Genomic DNA, 23,980 nt, shown 5'->3' with positions numbered 1-23,980 from the left:
GATTTCGGCGTTCGGGATTCCGGCGCCGGGATCCCGACCGCCGGCTTTTCATGCCGAATCCGCCAACAGTAGTGACGCTGCATAATGCCCTCATCAGTTGCCGACAGTAGAAGTGCTGCATAATGCCCTCACCAGTAGAAGTGCTGTGTAACAAAAGCACCACCACTGTATTTACCTTAAAAGCTGTCTGGCAGTGGCTCTACTTCTTTCAAATTCTTTCACTGTGCTCCCGTGTAGCTCCGCCCCCTTCCACTCGTGTGGCCCCGCCCCTCCACTCCGTGTAGCTCCGCCCCTTTTCCAGGATCCGTTGTCATGACAGATGACATCAAAGGGGGATGGGAGCCAGGAGGAAGCTCAGCCGGCTGCTGCTGCATCCAATCAGTGTTACAGTGTACTGGCAGCCGGCAGCCACAGAGCGGGGATGTACAGCACGCAGGGAGGGCGCACCTCCCTGCACGCAGGTAACACGACTGGACAGTGACATACTGAACCGCGGGAGCTGCTGCGTGCTGCCGCACATGCGCACCAGCGCTCCCGCGGCCATTTTTACAGCTGGCTGCTTACTTTTAATTACCTGTGCCGGCCGCAGCCATATTTGTTTCGGGAAAACTGCTGCGGCCGCGGCCGTGCGGTCTGCGGCCCAGCCAGGTGGTTGAGCAGCCGCTTTATGTCTGTTAGGGGCCGGCACACCGGGAAATGGCCCGGTTTCCCGGCAGGCCAATCCGCCCCTGCATTAATATACCTTCTATATGTCATGTATTAAATTATGTCTTCTCCCGCATGCTGTATACAGGATCTGCTGCACCCCAGACACAGTACTATAAATGTATATAACACTCTGCATGCCGTGTAGTATAACCGTACATTATATACCTTCTATATGTCATGTATTACATTATGTCTTCTCCCGTATGCTGTATACAGGATCTGCTGCACCCCAGACACAGTACTATAAATGTATATAACAATCTGCATGCCGTGTAGTATAACCGTACATTATATACCTTCTATATGTCATGTATTACATTATGTCTTCTCCCGTATGCTGTATACAGGATCTGCTGCACCCCAGACACAGTACTATAAATGTATATAACACTCTGCATGCCGTGTAGTATAACCGTACATTATATACCTTCTATATGTCATGTATTACATTATGTCTTCTCCCGTATGCTGTATACAGGACCTGCTGCACCCCAGACACAGTACTATAAATGTATATAACAATCTGCATGCCGTGTAGTATAACCGTACATTATATACCTTCTATATGTCATGTATTACATTATGTCTTCTCCCGTATGCTGTATACAGGATCTGCTCTACCCCAGACACAGTACTATAAATGTATATAACACTCTGCATGCCGTGTAGTATAACCGTACATTAATATACCTTCTATATGTCATGTATTACATTATGTCTTCTCCTGTACACTGTATACAGGACCTGCTGCACCCCAGACACAGTACTATAAATGTATATAACACTCTGCATGCTGTGTAGTATAACCGTACATTATATACCTTCTATATGTCATGTATTACATTATGTCTTCTCCCGTATGCTGTATACAGGATCTGCTGCACCCCAGACACAGTACTATAAATGTATATAACACTCTGCATGCCGTGTAGTATAACCGTACATTATATACCTTCTATATGTCATGTATTACATTATGTCTTCTCCCGTATGCTGTATACAGGATCTGCTGCACCCCAGACACAGTACTATAAATGTATATAACACTCTGCATGCCGTGTAGTATAACCGTACATTATATACCTTCTATATGTCATGTATTACATTATGTCTTCTCCCGTATGCTGTATACAGGACCTGCTGCACCCCAGACACAGTACTATAAATGTATATAACAATCTGCATGCCGTGTAGTATAACCGTACATTATATACCTTCTATATGTCATGTATTACATTATGTCTTCTCCCGTATGCTGTATACAGGATCTGCTGCACCCAAGACACAGTACTATAAATGTATATAACACTCTGCATGCCGTGTAGTATAACTGTACATTATATACCTTCTATATGTCATGTATTACATTATGTCTTCTCCCGTATGCTGTATACAGGATCTGCTGCACCTCAGACACAGTACTATAAATGTATATAACACTCTGCATGCTGTGTAGTATAACCGTACATTATATACCTTCTATATATCATGTATTACATTATGTCTTCTCCCGTATGCTGTATACAGGATCTGCTGCACCCCAGACACAGTACTATAAATGTATATAACACTCTGCATGCCGTGTAGTATAACCGTACATTGTATACCTTCTATATGTCATGTATTACATTATGTCTTCTCCCGTATGCTGTATACAGGATCTGCTGCACCCCAGACACAGTACTATAAATGTATATAACAATCTGCATGCCGTGTAGTATAACCGTACATTATATACCTTCTATATGTCATGTATTACATTATGTCTTCTCTCGTATGCTGTATACAGGAGCCGCACCCCAGACACATTACTATAAATGTATATAACATTCTGCATGCTGTGTAGTATAACCGTACATTAATATACCTTCTATATGTCATGTATTACATTATGTCTTCTCCCGTATGCTGTATACAGGATCTGCTCTACCCCAGACACAGTACTTTAAATGTATATAACACTCTGCATGCCGTGTAGTATAACCGTACATTAATATACCTTCTATATGTCATGTATTACATTATGTCTTCTCCTGTATACTGTATACAGGACCTGCTGCACCCCAGACACAGTACTATAAATGTATATAACACTCTGCATGCTGTGTAGTATAACCGTACATTATATACCTTCTATATGTCATGTATTACATTATGTCTTCTCCCGTATGCTGTATACAGGATCTGCTCTACCCCAGACACAGTACTATAAATGTATATAACACTCTGCATGCCGTGTAGTATAACCGTACATTAATATACCTTCTATATGTCATGTATTACATTATGTCTTCTCCTGTACACTGTATACAGGACCTGCTGCACCCCAGACACAGTACTATAAATGTATATAACACTCTGCATGCTGTGTAGTATAACCGTACATTATATACCTTCTATATGTCATGTATTACATTATGTCTTCTCCCGTATGCTGTATACAGGATCTGCTGCACCCCAGACACAGTACTATAAATGTATATAACAATCTGCATGCCGTGTAGTATAACCGTACATTATATACCTTCTATATGTCATGTATTACATTATGTCTTCTCCCGTATGCTGTATACAGGATCTGCTGCACCCAAGACACAGTACTATAAATGTATATAACACTCTGCATGCCGTGTAGTATAACCGTACATTATATACCTTCTATATGTCATGTATTACATTATGTCTTCTCCCGTATGCTGTATACAGGATCTGCTGCACCCCAGACACAGTGCTATAAATGTATATAACACTCTGCATGCTGTGTAGTATAACCGTACATTAATATACCTTCTATATGTCATGTATTACATTATGTCTTCTCCTGTATGCTGTATACAGGAGCTGCTGCACCCCAGACACAGTACTATAAATGTATATAACACTCTGCATGCCGTGTAGTATAACCGTACATTATATACCTTCTATATGTCATGTATTACATTATGTCTTCTCCCGTATGCTGTATACAGGATCTGCTGCACCCCAGACACAGTACTATAAATGTATATAACACTCTGCATGCCGTGTAGTATAACCGTACATTATATACCTTCTATATGTCATGTATTACATTATGTCTTCTCCCGTATGCTGTATACAGGACCTGCTGCACCCCAGACACAGTACTATAAATGTATATAACAATCTGCATGCCGTGTAGTATAACCGTACATTATATACCTTCTATATGTCATGTATTACATTATGTCTTCTCCCGTATGCTGTATACAGGATCTGCTGCACCCAAGACACAGTACTATAAATGTATATAACACTCTGCATGCCGTGTAGTATAACTGTACATTATATACCTTCTATATGTCATGTATTACATTATGTCTTCTCCCGTATGCTGTATACAGGATCTGCTGCACCTCAGACACAGTACTATAAATGTATATAACACTCTGCATGCTGTGTAGTATAACCGTACATTATATACCTTCTATATATCATGTATTACATTATGTCTTCTCCCGTATGCTGTATACAGGATCTGCTGCACCCCAGACACAGTACTATAAATGTATATAACACTCTGCATGCCGTGTAGTATAACCGTACATTGTATACCTTCTATATGTCATGTATTACATTATGTCTTCTCCCGTATGCTGTATACAGGATCTGCTGCACCCCAGACACAGTACTATAAATGTATATAACAATCTGCATGCCGTGTAGTATAACCGTACATTATATACCTTCTATATGTCATGTATTACATTATGTCTTCTCTCGTATGCTGTATACAGGAGCCGCACCCCAGACACATTACTATAAATGTATATAACATTCTGCATGCTGTGTAGTATAACCGTACATTAATATACCTTCTATATGTCATGTATTACATTATGTCTTCTCCCGTATGCTGTATACAGGATCTGCTCTACCCCAGACACAGTACTTTAAATGTATATAACACTCTGCATGCCGTGTAGTATAACCGTACATTAATATACCTTCTATATGTCATGTATTACATTATGTCTTCTCCTGTATACTGTATACAGGACCTGCTGCACCCCAGACACAGTACTATAAATGTATATAACACTCTGCATGCTGTGTAGTATAACCGTACATTATATACCTTCTATATGTCATGTATTACATTATGTCTTCTCCCGTATGCTGTATACAGGATCTGCTGCACCCCAGACACAGTACTATAAATGTATATAACACTCTGCATGCCGTGTAGTATAACCGTACATTATATACCTTCTATATGTCATGTATTACATTATGTCTTCTCCCGTATGCTGTATACAGGATCTGCTGCACCCAAGACACAGTACTATAAATGTATATAACACTCTGCATGCCGTGTAGTATAACTGTACATTATATACCTTCTATATGTCATGTATTACATTATGTCTTCTCCCGTATGCTGTATACAGGATCTGCTGCACCTCAGACACAGTACTATAAATGTATATAACACTCTGCATGCTGTGTAGTATAACCGTACATTATATACCTTCTATATATCATGTATTACATTATGTCTTCTCCCGTATGCTGTATACAGGATCTGCTGCACCCCAGACACAGTACTATAAATGTATATAACACTCTGCATGCCGTGTAGTATAACCGTACATTGTATACCTTCTATATGTCATGTATTACATTATGTCTTCTCCCGTATGCTGTATACAGGATCTGCTGCACCCCAGACACAGTACTATAAATGTATATAACAATCTGCATGCTGTGTAGTATAACCGTACATTATATACCTTCTATATGTCATGTATTACATTATGTCTTCTCCCGTATGCTGTATACAGGATCTGCTGCACCCAAGACACAGTACTATAAATGTATATAACACTCTGCATGCCGTGTAGTATAACTGTACATTATATACCTTCTATATGTCATGTATTACATTATGTCTCCTCCCGTATGCTGTATACAGGATCTGCTGCACCTCAGACACAGTACTATAAATGTATATAACAATCTGCATGCCGTGTAGTATAACCGTACATTATATACCTTCTATATGTCATGTATTACATTATGTCTTCTCCCGTATGCTGTATACAGGATCTGCTGCACCCCAGACACAGTACTATAAATGTATATAACACTCTGCATGCTGTGTAGTATAACCGTACATTATATACCTTCTATATGTCATGTATTACATTATGTCTTCTCTCGTATGCTGTATACAGGAGCCGCACCCCAGACACATTACTATAAATGTATATAACATTCTGCATGCTGTGTAGTATAACCGTACATTAATATACCTTCTATATGTCATGTATTATATTATGTCTTCTCCCGTATGCTGTATACAGAATCTGGATCCCAGATACAGTACTATAAATGTATATAACACTCTGCATGCTGTGTAGTATAACCGTACATTATATACCTTCTATATGTCATGTATTACATTATGTCTTCTCCCGTATGCTGTATACAGGATCTGCTGCACCCCAGACACAGTACTATAAATGTATATAACACTCTGCATGCCGTGTAGTATAACCGTACATTAATATACCTTCTATATGTCATGTATTATATTATGTCTTCTCCCGTATGCTGTATACAGAATCTGGATCCCAGATACAGTACTATAAATGTATATAACACTCTGCATGCTGTGTAGTATAACCGTACATTATATACCTTCTATATGTCATGTATTACATTATGTCTTCTCCCGTATGCTGTATACAGGATCTGCTGCACCCCAGACACAGTACTATAAATGTATATAACACTCTGCATGCCGTGTAGTATAACCGTACATTAATATACCTTCTATATGTCATGTATTATATTATGTCTTCTCCCGTATGCTGTATACAGAATCTGGATCCCAGATACAGTACTTTGTAACCTGCGCACCAGCAAATCTGTGTAATATAACTGGAAGTTGGACCTTTAACGGTGGCACAATCCTAACGGGGACATCCTGTTGTAACACCAATAACTGCTCCCCACCTCCTCCTACAGGTAAGTATCTACAGGGTATTCTGGGGTACATGTAGTAGCCAGCAAATTGAAGTGTTACCAGTACGTATGTATAGAAGGTAAACTAGTAGCCTAGGCTAGTAGTGAACAGGCGCCTAATAGGGTGGTTTGTCAAGCAGCTCCTCTAGGGGGTGTCAGGCCCCTATATATCGTGTATAAGGAAAAAGCAAAGTGTGGAGCGCTAAAAAAATGGTTTGGATCAATATGGTATAATAAAATTAACAATCTATTTATTACATAGTATAGGGTGGAATATATCCACAAAAACAGGTATATAGCCGTGTACACAATTACAGGTCACACTTTAAAAAGAAATATATATATATAATAACATTTGAAAATTGAGTGATAAGATGGGTATAATACTTATAGGCTGGATGCCTGAATAATTGTCCTTATTGGAGGTAGTTGGTATTATAGTGCGGTCTGTGGCTGTTTGCAGGTGATGTCCATAGACCTTGCCGGATAAGTGACGCTGGAGGATGGGTATTGGCCCACTGGAATTGTGGGTATCCTCGACGAGATGCGCCCCTGCGATCCTTAGTATGCAGGTGGTGGTGTCCCCAAAAGTGGATGGTACCAGGTGGTAGTAATGTCCAACAGACAGTCCAGTATTGGTGTACCAGGAATATACTCCAAGGATCAAGATATTCAAATTGCCAGTAACCCAAATAAAATCAGCAGGTGCTCCCTGACATGTTTCGCCGTCTAAGTGACAGCTTTTTCAAAGGTATAGCACTCTCTGTGCAGTCCAGGTATATATACCCACAAACAGGAAGTTTAATCAAGCACATTTGCATAATTGTTTACCATATTGATCCAATAATATTCGTTCATCCAAATGGATGGTTTATATATAGGAGGCAGACCCAACACATAAAGCATAGGAGGGGGATTTTACTTTAGAGAATATACCTTAAAGGTTTTCATACATCCAAAGTTTATTCTATGATAATTCATCTATAATGGTATATATATATATATATATATATATATATACACACATATATATATATATATATATATATATATATATATATATACACACGTATCGATCCATCTGGGTTACCAGTACGTCTATCCGATATTTATAGTAGCCAGGGCCGGTGCAAGGCACCGGAGCGCCCCAGGCGAGTCGGGGTGGGGGCGCCCCGGTGGCGGGGGGGGGGGGGGTGTACCTGTCCTGCGGCTGTGTATATAAAGCTTGCGGCGGCAGCGGGGGGTCCCTGCAGTCAAGAAATAACGAGCGCTATCCGCCTGGCTACGCGGAAGCACTTCTGTTGTGAAAACACTGGCCGCACAGTGCACACTGATTGGCTGAATCTCAGCCAATCAGCGTGCGGCCAGTGTTTCCACAGTGTTTCCGCGTAGCCAGGCGGATAGCGCTTGTTATTTCTTGACTGCAGGGACCCCCGCTGCCGCCGCAAGCTTTATATACACAGCCGCAGGACAGGTACCCCCACGGCACGGGGAGGGGGGGGGGGCGAAATGCCGCCCTCCAGTGGCCGGCGCCCTAGGCAAATGCCTAGATTTGCCTAGTGGTGGCGCCGGCCCTGATAGTAGCTGGTGTCGGACTGTGCTATGAAGACTTGTCACTAGGCTGCATATATTTATTGCATAGTGTTTAGCTGAATGCCGCCCCGCTGAATGCACGCCTCCTGATCGGATCCCATCTGTACGCTACCAGCGGATGTGTATGATAACACATCCTCTCGCATAAATCCTTTGATGGTTACTCAGCGTAGAATGACATTTCCTCTGTTCATTCTAGTAAGCCATTTTTAGATAAATGCTGATGGACAATTTTGAAGGTAGGCTCTGATGTCCTGTAACGTCAGCCGCCCCTCTCCAAGTAGGCATGGACACCCCTGTGTTCCAATTGTGGACACGAACATGAAACGCCAGAACAGGCCGATCAGGCAGCGAGCGCCTCAGCAAATGAAAAATTAGTCGGATGCTCTCACTGCAGGGGATTTAACATGTGCATGCGGTGACCCCCACCACCGTGAACAGGGATTAATTTGGACCTGTGCGGACCGGTCTAAATAGGCACCTCAATGCCTTGGAATATATGAGCAGCATGGTGCACATACAGATCATCAGCAGCCTGGATGCCAGCGATCAGAATATCGAAGCTGGCATCCCGAAGGAGGGAAACCCGACGGGAGTCAGGTATGTCTACTTAACCTCCCTTTGTCCCACCAACCCTCTATCAGTTTCTATCAGTCTACCAATAAACAACCCCCTCAGCATCCTGACCCTAACCTTCCCCACTAGTGCTTAATCCTAACCCCGTACCCACCACCGAAACCTAACTCCGCACCCCCTGCAGCAGATCCATACCCTCCCCACTAGTGCCTCTCTCTAACCCCATACTTACCACCTAAAACTAACCTCCTGCCCCAAGCAGGAGGCAGGACCCTAACCATCACCACTAGTGCCTCACCCTCCCCACTAGTGCCTCACTCTAACCCCCATACTCACCCACTTAACCTAACCTCCTGCCCCACAGCCTGATCCTAACCCTCCCCACTAGTGTCTCACTCTAACCCCCATACCCACCACCTAAACCTAACCTCCTGCCCCACAGCCTGACCCTAACCCTCCCCACTAGTGTCTCACTGTAACCCCCATACCCACCACCTAAACCTAACCTCATGCCCCACAGTCTAAACCTAACCCTCCCCACTAGTGCCTCACTCTAACCCCCATACCCACCACCTAAACCTAACCTCCTGCCCCACAGCCTGATCCTAACCCTCCCCACTAGTGCCTCACTCTAACCCCCATACTCACCACCTAAACCTAACCTCCTGCTCCACAGCCTGACCCTAAACCTCCCCACTAGTGCCTCACTCTAACCCCCATACCCACCAACTAAACCTAACCTCCTGCCCCACAGCCTGACCCTAACCCTCCCCACTAGTGCCTCACTCTAACCCCCATACCCACCACCTAAACCTAACCTCCTGCCCCACAGCCTGATCCTAACCCTCCCCACTAGTGCCTCACTCTAACCCCCATACTTTCCACCTAAACCTAACCACCTGCCCCACAGCCTGACCCTAACCCTCCCCACTAGTGCCTCACTAACCCCCATACCCACCAACTAAACCTAACCTCCTGCCCCACAGCCTGAGCCTAACCCTCCCCACTAGTGCCTCACTCTAACCCCCATACCTACCACCTAAACCTAACCTCCTGCCTCACAGCCTGAGCCTAACCCTCCCCTCTAGTGTCTCACTCTAACCCCCATACCCTCCATCTAAACCTAACATCCTTCCCCAAGCAGGAGGCAGGACCCTAACCCTCACCACTAGTGCCTCACCCTCCCCACTAGTGCCTCACTCTAACCCCCATACTCACCCTCTAAACCTAAACAACTGCCCCACAGCCTGATCCTAACCCTCCCCACTAGAGTCTCATTCTAACCCTCATACCCACCACCTAAACCTAACCTCCTGCCCCACAGCCTGATCCTAACCCTCCCCACTAGTGCCTCACTCTAACCCCCATACCCACCACCTAAACATAACATCCTGCCCCACAGCCTGATCCTAACCCTCCCCACTAGTGCCTCACTCTAACCCCCATACCCACCACCTAAACCTAACCTCCTGCCCCACAGCCTGATCCTAACCCTCCCCACTAGTGCCTCACTCTAACCCCCATACTTTCCACCTAAACCTAACCTCCTGCCCCACAGCCTGATCCTAACCCTCCCCACTAGTACCTCACTCTAACCCCCATACTCACCACCTAAACCTAACCTCCTGCCCCACAGCCTGACCCTAAACCTCCCCACTAGTGCCTCACTCTAACCCCCATACCCACCAACTAAACCTAACCTCCTGCCCCACAGCCTGACCCTAACCCTCCCCACTAGTGCCTCACTCTAACCCCCATACCCACCACCTAAACATAACCTCCTGCCCCACAGCCTGATCCTAACCCTCCCCACTAGTGCCTCACTCTAACCCCCATACTTTCCACCTAAACCTAACCTCCTGCCCCACAGCCTGACCCTAACCCTCCCCACTAGTGCCTCACTAACCCCCATACCCACCAACTAAACCTAACCTCCTGCCCCACAGCCTGAGCCTAACCCTCCCCACTAGTGCCTCACTCTAACCCCCATACCTACCACCTAAACCTAACCTCCTGCCTCACAGCCTGAGCCTAACCCTCCCCTCTAGTGTCTCACTCTAACCCCCATACCCTCCATCTAAACCTAACATCCTTAACCAAGCAGGAGGCAGGACCCTAACCCTCACCACTAGTGCCTCACCCTCCCCACTAGTGCCTCACTCTAACCCCCATACTCACCCTCTAAACCTAAACAACTGCCCCACAGCCTGATCCTAACCCTCCCCACTAGAGTCTCATTCTAACCCTCATACCCACCACCTAAACCTAACCTCCTGCCCCACAGCCTGACCCTAACCCTCACCACTAGTGCCTCACTCTAACCCCCATACCCACCAACTAAACCTAACCTCCTGCCCCACAGCCTGACCCTAACCCTCCCCACTAGTGCCCCACTCTAACCCCCATACCCACCACCTAAACATAACCTTCTGCCCCGCAGCCTGATCCTAACCCTCCCCACTAGTGCCTCACTCTAACCCCCATACTTTCCACCTAAACCTAACCTCCTGCCCCACAGCCTGATCCTAACCCTCCCCACTAGTGCCTAAACCTAACCCCGTACCTATTTCATTGTAGACTGAAAATTCAAGGACCTGATGCTAATTACAATCTCCCAGGGACAGGTGCAAACCCAAGCTGAAGATGTCCCTGCCTTCAAGTGTACACACATGCACACAATAGAAGCAGCACACCCCTGATACCCTCCGTGGGTCTGGTTAGCTTCCTCCAGGTCACCACCAAGGAGAGACCAATACATTTCTAATGCACGTCTACTGTCCTGCTTCTTAATCTGTACCGCAAGTCTGTAGGCGCAACAATGGGACAGATGTGCAGGCACTCGCAGACCCTTTTGCAATTCCTGGAACATCGAAGGGTCTTTGCCATCTATGCAAATGTGATTAGGTCTGAGGCTTCCTCTAATCTGTGACGTAAACAGGCTGGAAGTGGTCAGTGCTGATTTCACAGGCTCACCCAGTGGCGTAACTATTAAATTTGCGGCCCCTGCCACAAATTCAGGCAGCACCCCCCCTTAGGGTTAACAACCCCCCCTCCAACCCCTTGGGTTAACAAATTTCCCCCTCCCCTCCCCATGTAGCCAATACCTACTGCCACCGGCGCTTCTGCCTGTGGGTTCCGGCTCCTGCTGCTGTAAAAAAACAACCCCCCACCCGTAGGGTTAACAAAGCCCCCAACGCCGTGTGGCCGGTACCTCCTGCCTCTGGCGCTTCGGTCGGGTCCCGGCTCTCCCGGATCCTGCAGCTAATAAAGAGTGACACTCAGAAAATGGCTGCCCCCATTATGCAGACAGTTTTAGAGGATGCTAGAGTAGGCGGCAGCCGCTTCTGGCTACCTTAAAAATGGTCTGCTGTATGGGGGCAGCTATTTTTCTGATTGTCACTTTTACTTAGGTGCAGGAGCCGGGAGAGCCGGGACCCGACAGAAGCGCCGGCGGCAGGGGCAGGGATAAACGGCAGCGAATAACTATAGCCCCGCAGACCCCCCCCCCCCCCCCCCCCCGGTGCCCACACCTTCTCATCGCCTCCTCACCACTGCGGCGGCTGCGGGGGCTGCGGGACTATAGTTACGCCACTGGGCTCACCCTAAAATGCTTCATTTCCATTCCCAAACGCTGTGTTCCTGTCAGTCAAACTGTGACTGGATTGCAAAGCATTTGCATTTTAATTTGCTATTTTAGCCCGCACATGTGTGATACATACCCTATGCATGCGTAGCCATTCAATTATCACTCGATTTGCAAATTCCATAATTAGCGATCCATGCTGAATGAGGCCCATTATGCATCACTGGAATTAATAAAATGCAGATGTCCAATATGGCCTGTGGACAAAATAAATTGACTATAAAGCTTCCAAGCTATTTCCTTGCAGCAGTCACATATAGTAGACAGATTGGGGAGGGGCACATTAATAGTGGACTTTGTCTGGGCCCCCTCCAGATCAGTAGACTCTGAGCACGAGGGTCACTAGGAGACCCTATCACTGTGCATGCACAGTTCTCTGAGGACTGACCATTGTCCCAGTGATCTGTGCAACTGGTTTTAGTGAACATGCTATGATCTATTATAGCTATAATAGAAAGTGACACCATGTATATAATACGCTGTATGTATGCTCTGTTGTAGTGTTTTCAACCACTTTACCGTGGTACACCAGTATACAGCCACCACCACCAGTTCACCCGTTATTTACTGGTCTCTTGCTTTTATGTGAGGGCCAACATATTTTATTTTTTTTACCTGTGTTTTTTTTTTCATATGAGGGCCAATGAGTTCGTTTTTTTCCTGTGGGGGTCAATGTGTTTTTCCATGTGGGGGTCTGCTGGTGTGTCCCGGCAATTTTACAAATTTTTTTTTGGTGTGCCACGAGTTGAAAAGGTTTGAAAATCTAGTGGATACGATATAACAATGCTTATTGTTAGTTAATATTTTTTATGATAACAATGTACATTCATTCATCACAATTTATAATATTTTTTTAAAGTGCCAACCCAGAGCTCACAGCCGAATAACGTGGTATGTAACACATGTACATCGAACACGGCCTATTGCTCCTCCGGACAAACTATTGCCTGTACCGGAGCAGAGACTCAGTGCGGCATTTTGACACAAGTAATCACAGGTAAGATTGCTAGTACTATTTTGAGTATTTTTGCTGCATATTAAGTTGAGAACCTGGAAGACCACTATCATCAGCAGTATCTTGGCTCCAGAGGTCCTCATTACTAATCCACTATTGGTCAATTCCACACACAACAGCCATCCAATAAGCTATATTTAGACACTTAACTGAGTGGTCTTTAGTCACTTTTCCAGGGCCAACCATGGAACGGTGACAGGTTCTGGTAGCAGGGCCGCCATTAGGGGGTGTCTGGGAGTCCCGGGCCCCAACAGAAATGGAGCCTAGCCAAGCTAACTGCTGAACATCCGCTGCTGTTTGGACTTAGTGTGATGCAGCTGGGCCTGTCACACGTAGCAGAGCCGGCAGCCGGAAGCCCCGGACAGCTGATTTCCTGTCTCTGCAGTGCTCCTTCTCACTCAATAGCACACAGCACAGGCAGGAAGGAGAGTTTATGTGCTGCCTCAATCACTGACAGGCAGCTCAAATATCCGCACAGGCTGGTGATGCACCCCTAATTTCTGTTCCTGCTCAGGCTACCATGGAGCAGAAGCAAGGAACTCTTCCCTGCGCTCTGCTGTAGGGATGGCCATCGTTGCCTTTGCCATCGATGGTTGCCATCGATGGCAAAAGTGCAACTGACCATCGATAGTGTATAAATATTCAATGGACGACCATCAATGTTTTTATATATCAATGGTCATCCATTTTCTTTGATTGATTGGCCTGTAGCCAATCAAAATGCGGGGGAATGGCTTCGCGGGTGCCGGGGGCGGAGCTATGCTCCGTATCCCAACACCTTGGGGAAAAAGCAAAAACGAAACTATTTGTTTTAAGCTTGACATCGATAGTGGGAAACCATCTGGTTCACCCCCATCGATGGCAAAACTATTCGACATTGGCCATAAACCATTGATGATTTCTAATCATCGATGGTCGATGGCCATCCCTACTCTGCCGAATCCTTCCCCCACTACATGCTTCTGCACGGAGCCGACCAGAACAGCTTAACCCTGTGACATCCAGTTCTTCTGCAGTAAGTTGCAAGTGTGTGCTTCCACCTTTCTTTCTTTTTTTCCAGAGCTATACATATATATGTACAGTATACATGTGTATTTCTGTGTGATGTAGTGTATATTATATTCTGCATGTTTTCCCTGCTCATACCCACCCTGCAGTTATCTGTTAAAACTGTAACTTCACAATCTCACACTGTCTATTTTCAGGTGTCAACACCTGTGTCAGCATCTGTGTATGTCAGCAGCAGTGTGTCTGTGACCGTGTGTCAGCATCCATGTGTCAGTGTATGCCTGTGTGCTAGCTTGTCAGCGTAGTACATGTGTCAAGTCTGTGTATATGTGTGTCAGTGTCTCCCATTTTTCATGTATCCATGTGTCAGCTGCTGTCTGTTAGCATTTGTATTTCAGTGTTGGCATATGTCTACATCCATCTGTCAGTGTGCCAGCATATATGTCAGCACCTGTGTGTCAGCTTGTAAGCGTCTATCTGTGTCTGTGCATCAGCATCTCTGTGGCCCTTATTCTGATCTGTGCGGCCAGATCAGAATATGCGGCCAGGACCGTGCAGACGAATCCCCGCCTTCCATACGGATCGCCACCTCCGTCCGTACGCGGATATGTGGCGGTCCGCATGAAAGTTGACGGGGATACGCCTCCTCCATCTTGGGAGCAGCCCCTGCATTCAATGGTCGCCGAACATCGAATGCAGGGCCGCACGCTCCACCAGCGCCCGCCACCCTAGACCACACGGACACTTGTCCGTATGAAATCATGTATGGGGGCGGGCAGCTGACATCCAGCGATGTCAGATGCCCGCCCCGTACCCACGCGTCACGGCCTCATTACCATGCATACGCCCTGCGTTTGCATGGGAACGCCCATGAAACGCGGGGCGTATGCATAGGGTAATGAGGCTAAGTAGCCCTTCACGCCCTTCTCCGCCCCCTGTGCGGCGTCTAAAGAATACGTGCGGCGAAACCGCTTGCACATGCGCAGAGTGACCTCTGCACATGCGCAGTCGCCAACCATCGGCGGTATGACCGCATGCGGAAAAATCTGCACCGATCAGAATAAGGGCCTGTATGTCAGCATTTGTTAGTGTACATGTGTCAGATGCTGCCTGATTCAGCATTTGTGTCAGTGTCAGCATATGTCCAAGTGTCTGTGTCAGCGTCCTTCTGTCAGCATATGTCAGTGTGCAGAATATGTGTGTAAGTGTCGGTGTGTCAACATGTCAGCACCTGTCTGTTAGTATGTCTGTGTGTCAGCATTCAAATGCCATTTGTCAGTGTACCAGCACGTGTGTCAGTGGCTCTCTGTGTATCAGTGTCAACAACTGTCTGCATGTCTATGTGTCAGCATATATCTGTATGTCACCATTTGTGAGCCAGTGTGTCAGCATCTGTGTATACATGTGTTATCGTCCATGTATCAATATCAGTGTATGTGTTAACGACTGTCTATCTCTCCCATCTCCCTGCTCTTGCACTGGGCTGCTGTGTCTTTCCAGTTCCCCACCAGGCTCTCCCACCAGAAGGCAGTGGCTTCTTTTAAGTCCCATAATGGGTACTACATTGTGTTATGTGTGAATAATGGTTATCTCTAGCATTGCCGCCCATTCTTTCTCTTTCTTCTCTCGCTTCCTTCAATGCCCATGGGAAACCCAGTAGGGAGGCCCTGCCTATTTTGTCAGTCCCGGGCCCCAATATTTCTGGTGGCATCCCTGTCTGGTAGAACTGATATCTCTGGGACTATGGTGGTTTTCATTGTGATTCTTTGTTTAGCAGTAAACATGGAAGAACTGGGGTGGGATGTAAAAATTTCCACATTTGCCAACCGTGCGGGATGCCGACCAAACTCAAGCTTTTTTTTAAACTGAGAACTCTTTTGCAAGGCATGATTTTGCCATGTACCATCTGCTCCTGGTGATCGAACCGCCAACCGCCAGGAGCCAGAAGGCGGCACACGCACATGAGATGCTTGCGCCATTCCGACTGAGCCCTCTGCCATCCGCTGCAGCAGCCTGATACCCCCAGCAGCTGCCCCCAACTCCACCCAATTCCTGCCTGTCTCCCTGAAGCAGAGACGGGTAGGGAAAGCGCTCCCTGCCGCTTTGTTGATGGGGACGCACATGCATGTGAGATGCTCGTGTGTCCGAGATGGAAAGCCTCTCTGCCAGCGATCACCAGCTAAGGGAATCTGGCGATTCCCCGCTCCTGCTGAGAGGCGCTCCATCTGCAAGTGATTGCACTTTTTTTTTTAAAGTCCAAGTTCTGCCGGCATCTTGTGCGTCCTCTGAACTTGAGCGTCATTGCATCCAGCCCCTGGTCGCATTAATTTAGCAACAGTGGCAGGGCCGGTGCTAGGGTGTCCGGTGCCCTCCTGCAAACTGTAAATTTTGCGCCCTTCTACAGATGTGGTCCCGCTCATCCTACCCCTACCAACAAGTAGCTGCATAATGCTTGCAACTAGCCATAGCCTGTTTGTGGGAGCATATTCACCATGCGATCTTATAGGAACGCTTATTGTGGCAAATGAGTCACATTTGCTGCAATAAGCTTTTAAGCTGACAAGGGACATATCTGAATGTCCTCTTGATATGTATCTTTACTGTTTTATAGTTTGAAAATGTGAAATGCTAGAAAGGGCAACTTGGACAGGGTGAGATTCAGTGGGTGACAGGAGAGAGATGGGATGGGGAGAGGGAGAGAGTCAGCAGGTGACAGGAGAGAGATGTGAGAGGGAGGGAGTCAGCGGGTGACAGGAGAGAGATGTGACAGGTGAGAGGGAGGGAGTCAGCGGGTGACAGGAGAGAGATGTGACAGGTGAGAGGGAGGGAGTCAGCGGGTGACAGGAGAGAGATGTGACAGGTGAGAGGGAGGGAGTCAGCGGGTGACAGGAGAGAGATGTGACAGGTGAGAGGGAGGGAGTCAGCGGGTGAAAGGAGAGAGATGTGACAGGTGAGAGGGAGGGAGTCAGCGAGTGACAGGATACAGAAGTGACAGCCAGGAAGAGGCAGTGAGTGACAGCCAAAGCATTAATAAGAAAAAAAAAATAGTAGCATAACTTTGTTAATATGATACTACCCCCACCCCAAGCTTCACATTGCTGTCATGAAACTAGCTGCCTCCTCCCATCCAGCACACATTATTAACATGGAAATACCACCCCACCCCCACGAGCATTGATAACATACAGTAGGACTATCCCCAGTGACATGCCAGTAACGCTCCCCTCCAGCATACATTGTCATTATGTCAGCACAACCCACCAACCCATCCCCCTCACCCCACCACACACACATACACACACAGCCCCACATTGGCTGTGGGGGGTGGGGTGGGGGGGAGTTGCACAATGACCCCATCCCCTCTTTTATCTGCAGGAGAACTTACCTGAGACGCTGCTCCCCTGTCTGCAGCTGTTGAGGATGCTGCAGGCTGTCACACTAGTAGCTGGGCTGCTCCTCAGTCCTCTCGTGCATGCTGGCTCCTCCAGCGTGTGTACAGTCATGTGACTTTCTTTACCTGCCTAAGCAGGAAGCAAACTCAGCAGAGCATTGGGAGGAGCTGCCCAGCGTCTGCAGTGAGAACATAAATATGCCACTGATGGGAGGGCGGTGGCCTCGGCGCGGTGCTGCTGCCCCCTGCGTGTTATATTGATTGACAGGTCAGGAGGCGCAGGGAGGATAGGGAAGGGGAGGGCACAAGTGATCATGCTAGATAATAGTAATAGTGTAATAATAATAGTGTACAAGCGCAACGCAGATTGTGTAGCAGCAACACTACACTGCAGATCAGCAGGGAGCGCCTCTCAAGCCTGGCGCCTCCCTGCTTTGCATACCTTGCTGAGTGGGTAGCGCCGGCTCTGAACAGTGGCAAAGTGTAAAACCTAAAAAAGTCTTAATTTTTTCAAAAGATTCTCTGATTTAATGGAAGAGACAATGTATTAAATAAAATATAGGGTAACGGCCTCATTCAGAGTTGTGTCTTCACTGAGATCACCAGACAGGAGCTGTGGAAATAACAGCGTTCTCTCTTCCTCACAGGAAATGTAACACAAACTACTGCCACCCGCGGCTGCACCACCCCAAGCTTCTGCAACTCTATTGGTAACATAACTACTTCTTTAAATGGACTGAATACTGTTATGACCACATACTGCAGCGGGATCGCAGTTGCTTCAACAAGTGGACCATATATGACCACACACCCCAGCAGCGGAGCGATCGGACTATATGCCGGGTTCTTCTGCCCCACACTGGCTTTCCTGTTGACCAAATTATTATTTTAGATAAATGGCTAAAAGAAGACACTAACACAAAATGCCATCATACAAAAACACATAACCCGCCCCAGTATATCATGTATGTACATGTAATTACATGTTAGTGCTTATAACACAATGTTACAGGTGAGTCCTCCATAACCATCCTCATCATCACCGTTGGGTTTAAAAAAATGGTATCCAAGTGTGTTTTTTATTATTATTATTATTATTATTATTATTATTATTATGTACAAAAAAAACATTCTGGGTGAGATTTAATAAGATGAGAGATTCAGAAAGTGAGAGATTTGGTAAGAAATCTTCAGGTTTTTTTAAAGCGGCAATCTTTTACACGTCAAAATCAAACTGGTTTTGCAGTGTAAAGAATTGCCGCTTTAAAAAAAATTGAGAGATTTCTTACCAAATCTCTCACTTTCTGAATCTCTCATCCTATTAATTCTCACCCAAAATGTCTGCAAATTTCCTAATAATGTTGTCCCAGCATCAGCGCTTAAAAACGTATGACACATTTTGGGAACAAATTGTACTGGTCACCCCCAAAATAGCTATTATCTGCACTAAATTATAACAGTCTGGATGGGTAATACTGCAGCAATAAAAATCCACAGCATGGATTTAACCAGCCCCAGCCTGTTCAGCACTGGAAGGCATTTCCAAGGGAAATATGGCATTAAAAAATATTGGAGCCACAAGCAGAAGCACTTGGTCTCCACCTGAACAGGAGTACTTGGTCTGCCCTGAGCAGGAGCACATGGTCTTCCCCCAGCAGGAGCACTTAGTCTACCCGAACAGGCACACTTGATCTTCCCCGAGCAGGAGCAGTAGGATGCCCCCAAGCAGGAGCACTTGTTCTCCCCCCAGCAAGAGCACTTTGTCTTTCCGGAGCATTTGGTCTTTCTAGCAGCAATACTTGGTCGACTCCGTGCAGGACCACTTGGATGCCCCCCCCCCCCATCAATAGCACTTGATCACCCCCCAACAATAGCACTTGGTCACCCCCAAGCATTAGAACTTGGTCTCTTTGAGCAGGAGCACTTGGCACTTGGTCTCCCCCAAGTGCGAGCACTTGTTCTGCCCCGAGCAGGAGCATTTGGTCTTCCTCAAGTAAGAACACTTGGTCTTCCCCAAAGCAAGAGAACTTGGTGACCCTCCCCCCCCCCCCCCCCCCCCAGCAAGAGATCTTGGTCTCCCTGAGCAAGAGAACTTGGTCTCCTCGACCAAGAGCAATTGGTTTTCCCCCAAGCAAGAGCACTGGATCTCTCCCAAGAACTAGATGCAATACATACTCCTCCCCAGTAATATATATATCCAATGAAATCCAACCCCTCATATATTATCATAAGCTACACACAGTATTACTCACTTTATTTACCATCATGCTAATTCAAGCCCTTTTGTACCTGAATACTGTAGAATAGAAACATAAATCACAAAGTTAGCACAGGACTTCCCTCACCTGGTTTATCCACAAATACAGCTTATTAGAAAGTGGGTGTCACCTTTTCTTTTTTTGCATTAGTTCACCCCCAAATCCATTTTTCCTGTTCACAGTTTGGTTCAGCAATAATGGCGATCAATAGAGTAATCTTTGTAGAGGGAGCGCATGTGTTTTTGATACATATTAAGACAAAGTAATCATTATGTGATTTACATTTATAATGTAATTAAATGAATATGACAAAATTCTGATATTTTTCTAAATAATAAAATGAATAAACAATAAAGAATTATAAAGAATATATATATATAGAGAGAGAGAGAACGCTAATGAGATCTGTTACGATTTGTTTTTTTAAATATTTCTTAACTGTTATTTCAGGGTTGCCGACTTTAAGATTCTCCTCTCAGCAGCCGCTCAGGGGGCGGGGCTTACGAGTGACATCACTAAGCCCCGCCCCCATACTGTTAAAGCAGTGAATTCACGGAACTCTGTAGAGGGGGCGGGGCTAAAATGACGCGATTGTGTCGTTTTAGCTCCGCCCCCTCCTCTGAGACCCGAGGATTGTGGCATTTTAATGCCGCGATCCTGGGGTCAGCGGGGGTCCCCCCTGAATCCGGGAGGGTTGCCCACCCTTCCGGGGGCCGGGAGGGGGTACCCGATTTTCGGGAGACTCCCGGAAATTCCGGGAGGGTCGGCAACCCTGTGTTATTTTCTAAAAAATCTATGGCTATGAGGAAATCTACACACAAATAAATGACTGTAACATAACTCATCTGAAAAATAAAAATGTTTTACTATCTAAACAAACTACTTGTCTCTCAATTCCTTTGAACGTATCAATGGACTTAAAAGAAAGAAGTTTCATTCCAAATAAGCAATTATATTTAAGAAAATATGGGACCCAATACTGCTCCTGAAAATGATGCACATTCTTAGTTTTATCCCCTAAGGAGGATATTGAAAAAAAAAAAAAAAAAAGCATAATAATAATAATAATAATAATAATAATAATAATAATAAAATAAAGACATTTCCTAGTTTCACATTTTTTTGCATGTGCCTTTGAGGTACTGTAACTTCATTGAAATAATTGAGTTAAAATGCTTAAACCATTATTTGAACCTGTTTTTATAATGTTTAAACTAGAGATGAGTGCCGGGGCCGAAGATTTGGATTTGGATTAGTCGCTGGGATTTGGATTTGGCGTTGTCGAGCGGTGATGAAAAGCTTTTTTTTTGTCCCTAGAGTAATATTAACCTCAATAGCATTAATTTTCAGTCCTTTGCAGGCAATTTTGACCACTTTACAGCTCACAATGTTGTTTTCATTCAATTTAGGCCAAGGTATGCAGCAAGCTGACTGGTTATTAATATTTTATACTAGGCAACAGAGCCTCGGAACAAACAGATGGTAGTTTGTTACATACTGTATCTGCCTCACAGCAGTGGGATTAATGAATGGTGATGCAAGATGAAATTGTCCCTGGGCCCACCCACCCTTAGCTTGTAATAAAAGGACATGCACATTGCACACTTGAACACAAACCAGTCATTTCAGTCAAAGGGACTGCCAAACCTGTGACTGAAATGACTGGTTCCTTTGGCCCCCACAATAAAAGAAGCAATGCTCAAAATAGTGCATAATAACAATAATAATAATAAGAAGAAGAATCTAAAGAAAAAAGAAGAGGTGCAAGGTGGAATTGACCCTGGGCCCACGTCCCTGGGAACACCAACCCACCCTTAGGTTTTAATAATAGGACATTGCACACTTGACAAACCAGTCATTTCAGCCAGATGTCAAACCTGTGACTGAAATGAATGGTTCGTTTGGGCCCCCACAATAAAAGAAGCAAAGCTCAAAATAGCGCATCATATAATAAGAAAAATCTCAAGAAAAAAGAAGAGACGCAAGGTGGAATAGTCCCTGGGCCTGGCCACCCACCCTTAGGTTGTAAATAGGACACTGCGCACTTGACAAACCAGTCAATTCAGCCAGAGGGACTGCCAAACCTGTGACTGAAATGACTGGTTCTTTTGGGCCCTCACAATAAAAGGTGCAATGCTCAAAATAGCGCATCATATAATAATAAGAATCTCAAGAAAAAGAAGAGGCTCCATATTGCCTTTTTTATTTCCAGTATGTGAAAGGACTCTCTGACATGCCTACAATGACTCTGTCCTGAAAATAGTCTACTAACCTCTGCATGGTGACCGTATCTGATGGAGTAGTCACGCTAGAGGTGTCACTGATACTGGTCAAATCACTTAGACCTGACCAGATGTCCAAAAGCGGTGTTTTTGTGGACTGATTTTCACCCCCACTAGATGTTTTTTGGAAAATTCTGTTTTTTACGGGCAGATTCTTGTGAAATTGAAGGAGGAGACGTCACTTCAGCTGCCAACTTGCTCACCAGGAGTTCTTTGCATGTCGTAAGATCTGTGTCAATTGGAAAGAAAGACACAGCATAGGACTTGAACCTCAGATCAAGCACGGTTGCCAAAATGTAGTGTTCTGCTCTCAACATACTGGCAACCCGTGTATCCTGTCAAAGACAAAAAAGGACTTGATCTACCAAGTCCAGCATATTTTGCGCATGGGCCTTGTTTGATCTCCTCCTTCAATTTCGAAAGTGGATTCTCCAAAAGCCTAATTAAGGGAGCCAACTGGCTCAAACTAGCAGTCTCGGCACTCACTTCACAGGTGGCTACTTCAAAGGGTTTCAGCACCTTGCACAGCACAGAAATGAGTTTCCAATGTGCTGGGCTAAGGTACATCCCCCCTCAAGTCATGGATTGTTGTATAGCTATGAATGGCTTTCTGCTGTTCTTCCATCTGCTGAAGCATATACAGGGTAGATTTCCACCTTGGCACCTCCTGCTTCAGCTGATGGAAGGGCAGATTAAATTCCTCTTGCAGCTGCTGCAATCTCCTGCACGCTGTTGTGGAATGCCGGAAATTTTTTTGTGCAACCCACAGCATCTCTTGCACGCTCTTGTCGTTCCTTAAAAATGTCTGAACCACAAAGTTGATCATGTGAGCAAAACAGGAGATGTTAGGAATTCACCCAGCTGTAATGCTCTCACGATATTACTGGCGTTATCTGAAATGATAAATCCTGAGTTAAAGTGGGGTAAGCCATGTCACTATGACATCTATCAGTTTTTCCAAGAGGTTCTCAGCGGTATTCCTCTTAGTAAAGCCGGTGATACATAGAGTAGCCTGCCTAGTATGAATGGTGATGGTAGATCCGGCTGCTGCTGCTGCTGGAAGGGATTCAACCACCCAGTGGGCTGTCACAGTCATGTAATCCTTGGTCTGTCCACTGCCACTTGTCAACATATCCGTGGTTAAGTGGACACTGGCTCTAATCCCACTTTTCAGGCCACGGTTTATTTTGGACTTAATGTCCTGGTAAAGCTCAGGAATGGCTTTCCAGATGAAATAGAACCGAGATGGAATCTAGTACCTGGGACACACAGCCTCCATTATTTGTGTGAAAACCACAGAATTGATAGCAGATATTGGATGCACATCCAATACTATCATGGCAGTCATGATCCGCTGTGCCACTGGGTGAGAACTAACAAACGTGTTTTTCCTCGCCAAGCACTGCTGAACAGTCAGTTTTTATTTCATGGTAATATAATGGGTTTTCTTGGGACACTTCTGGGTTGAAAAACTACCCTCAGCAGCAGCAGTAACAGAAGACCTTGCGATCAAGGATT

At 45.6% G+C, this 23,980-nt stretch overlaps 1 long non-coding RNA gene across 1 annotated transcript; it reads left to right on the top strand.

The window, feature by feature from the left end:
* Window positions 1-341: 341 nt before the first annotated feature.
* LOC146041716 (uncharacterized) lies at window positions 342-18,869 on the top strand. Its single transcript, XR_014463563.1, has 4 exons — window positions 342-461; window positions 6,553-6,699; window positions 13,368-13,505; window positions 18,570-18,869. It is a non-coding gene; the product is annotated as an uncharacterized LOC146041716 (long non-coding RNA).
* Window positions 18,870-23,980: the final 5,111 nt, after the last annotated feature.

The sequence above is a fragment of the Crinia signifera genome, chromosome 19 (assembly GCF_055691185.1).
Source record: "Crinia signifera chromosome 19, ASM5569118v1, whole genome shotgun sequence".
Taxonomy (NCBI): domain Eukaryota; kingdom Metazoa; phylum Chordata; class Amphibia; order Anura; family Myobatrachidae; genus Crinia; species Crinia signifera.
The sequence above is the reverse complement of the archived record's forward strand: the minus strand, read 5'-3'. Positions and strand labels throughout refer to the sequence as shown.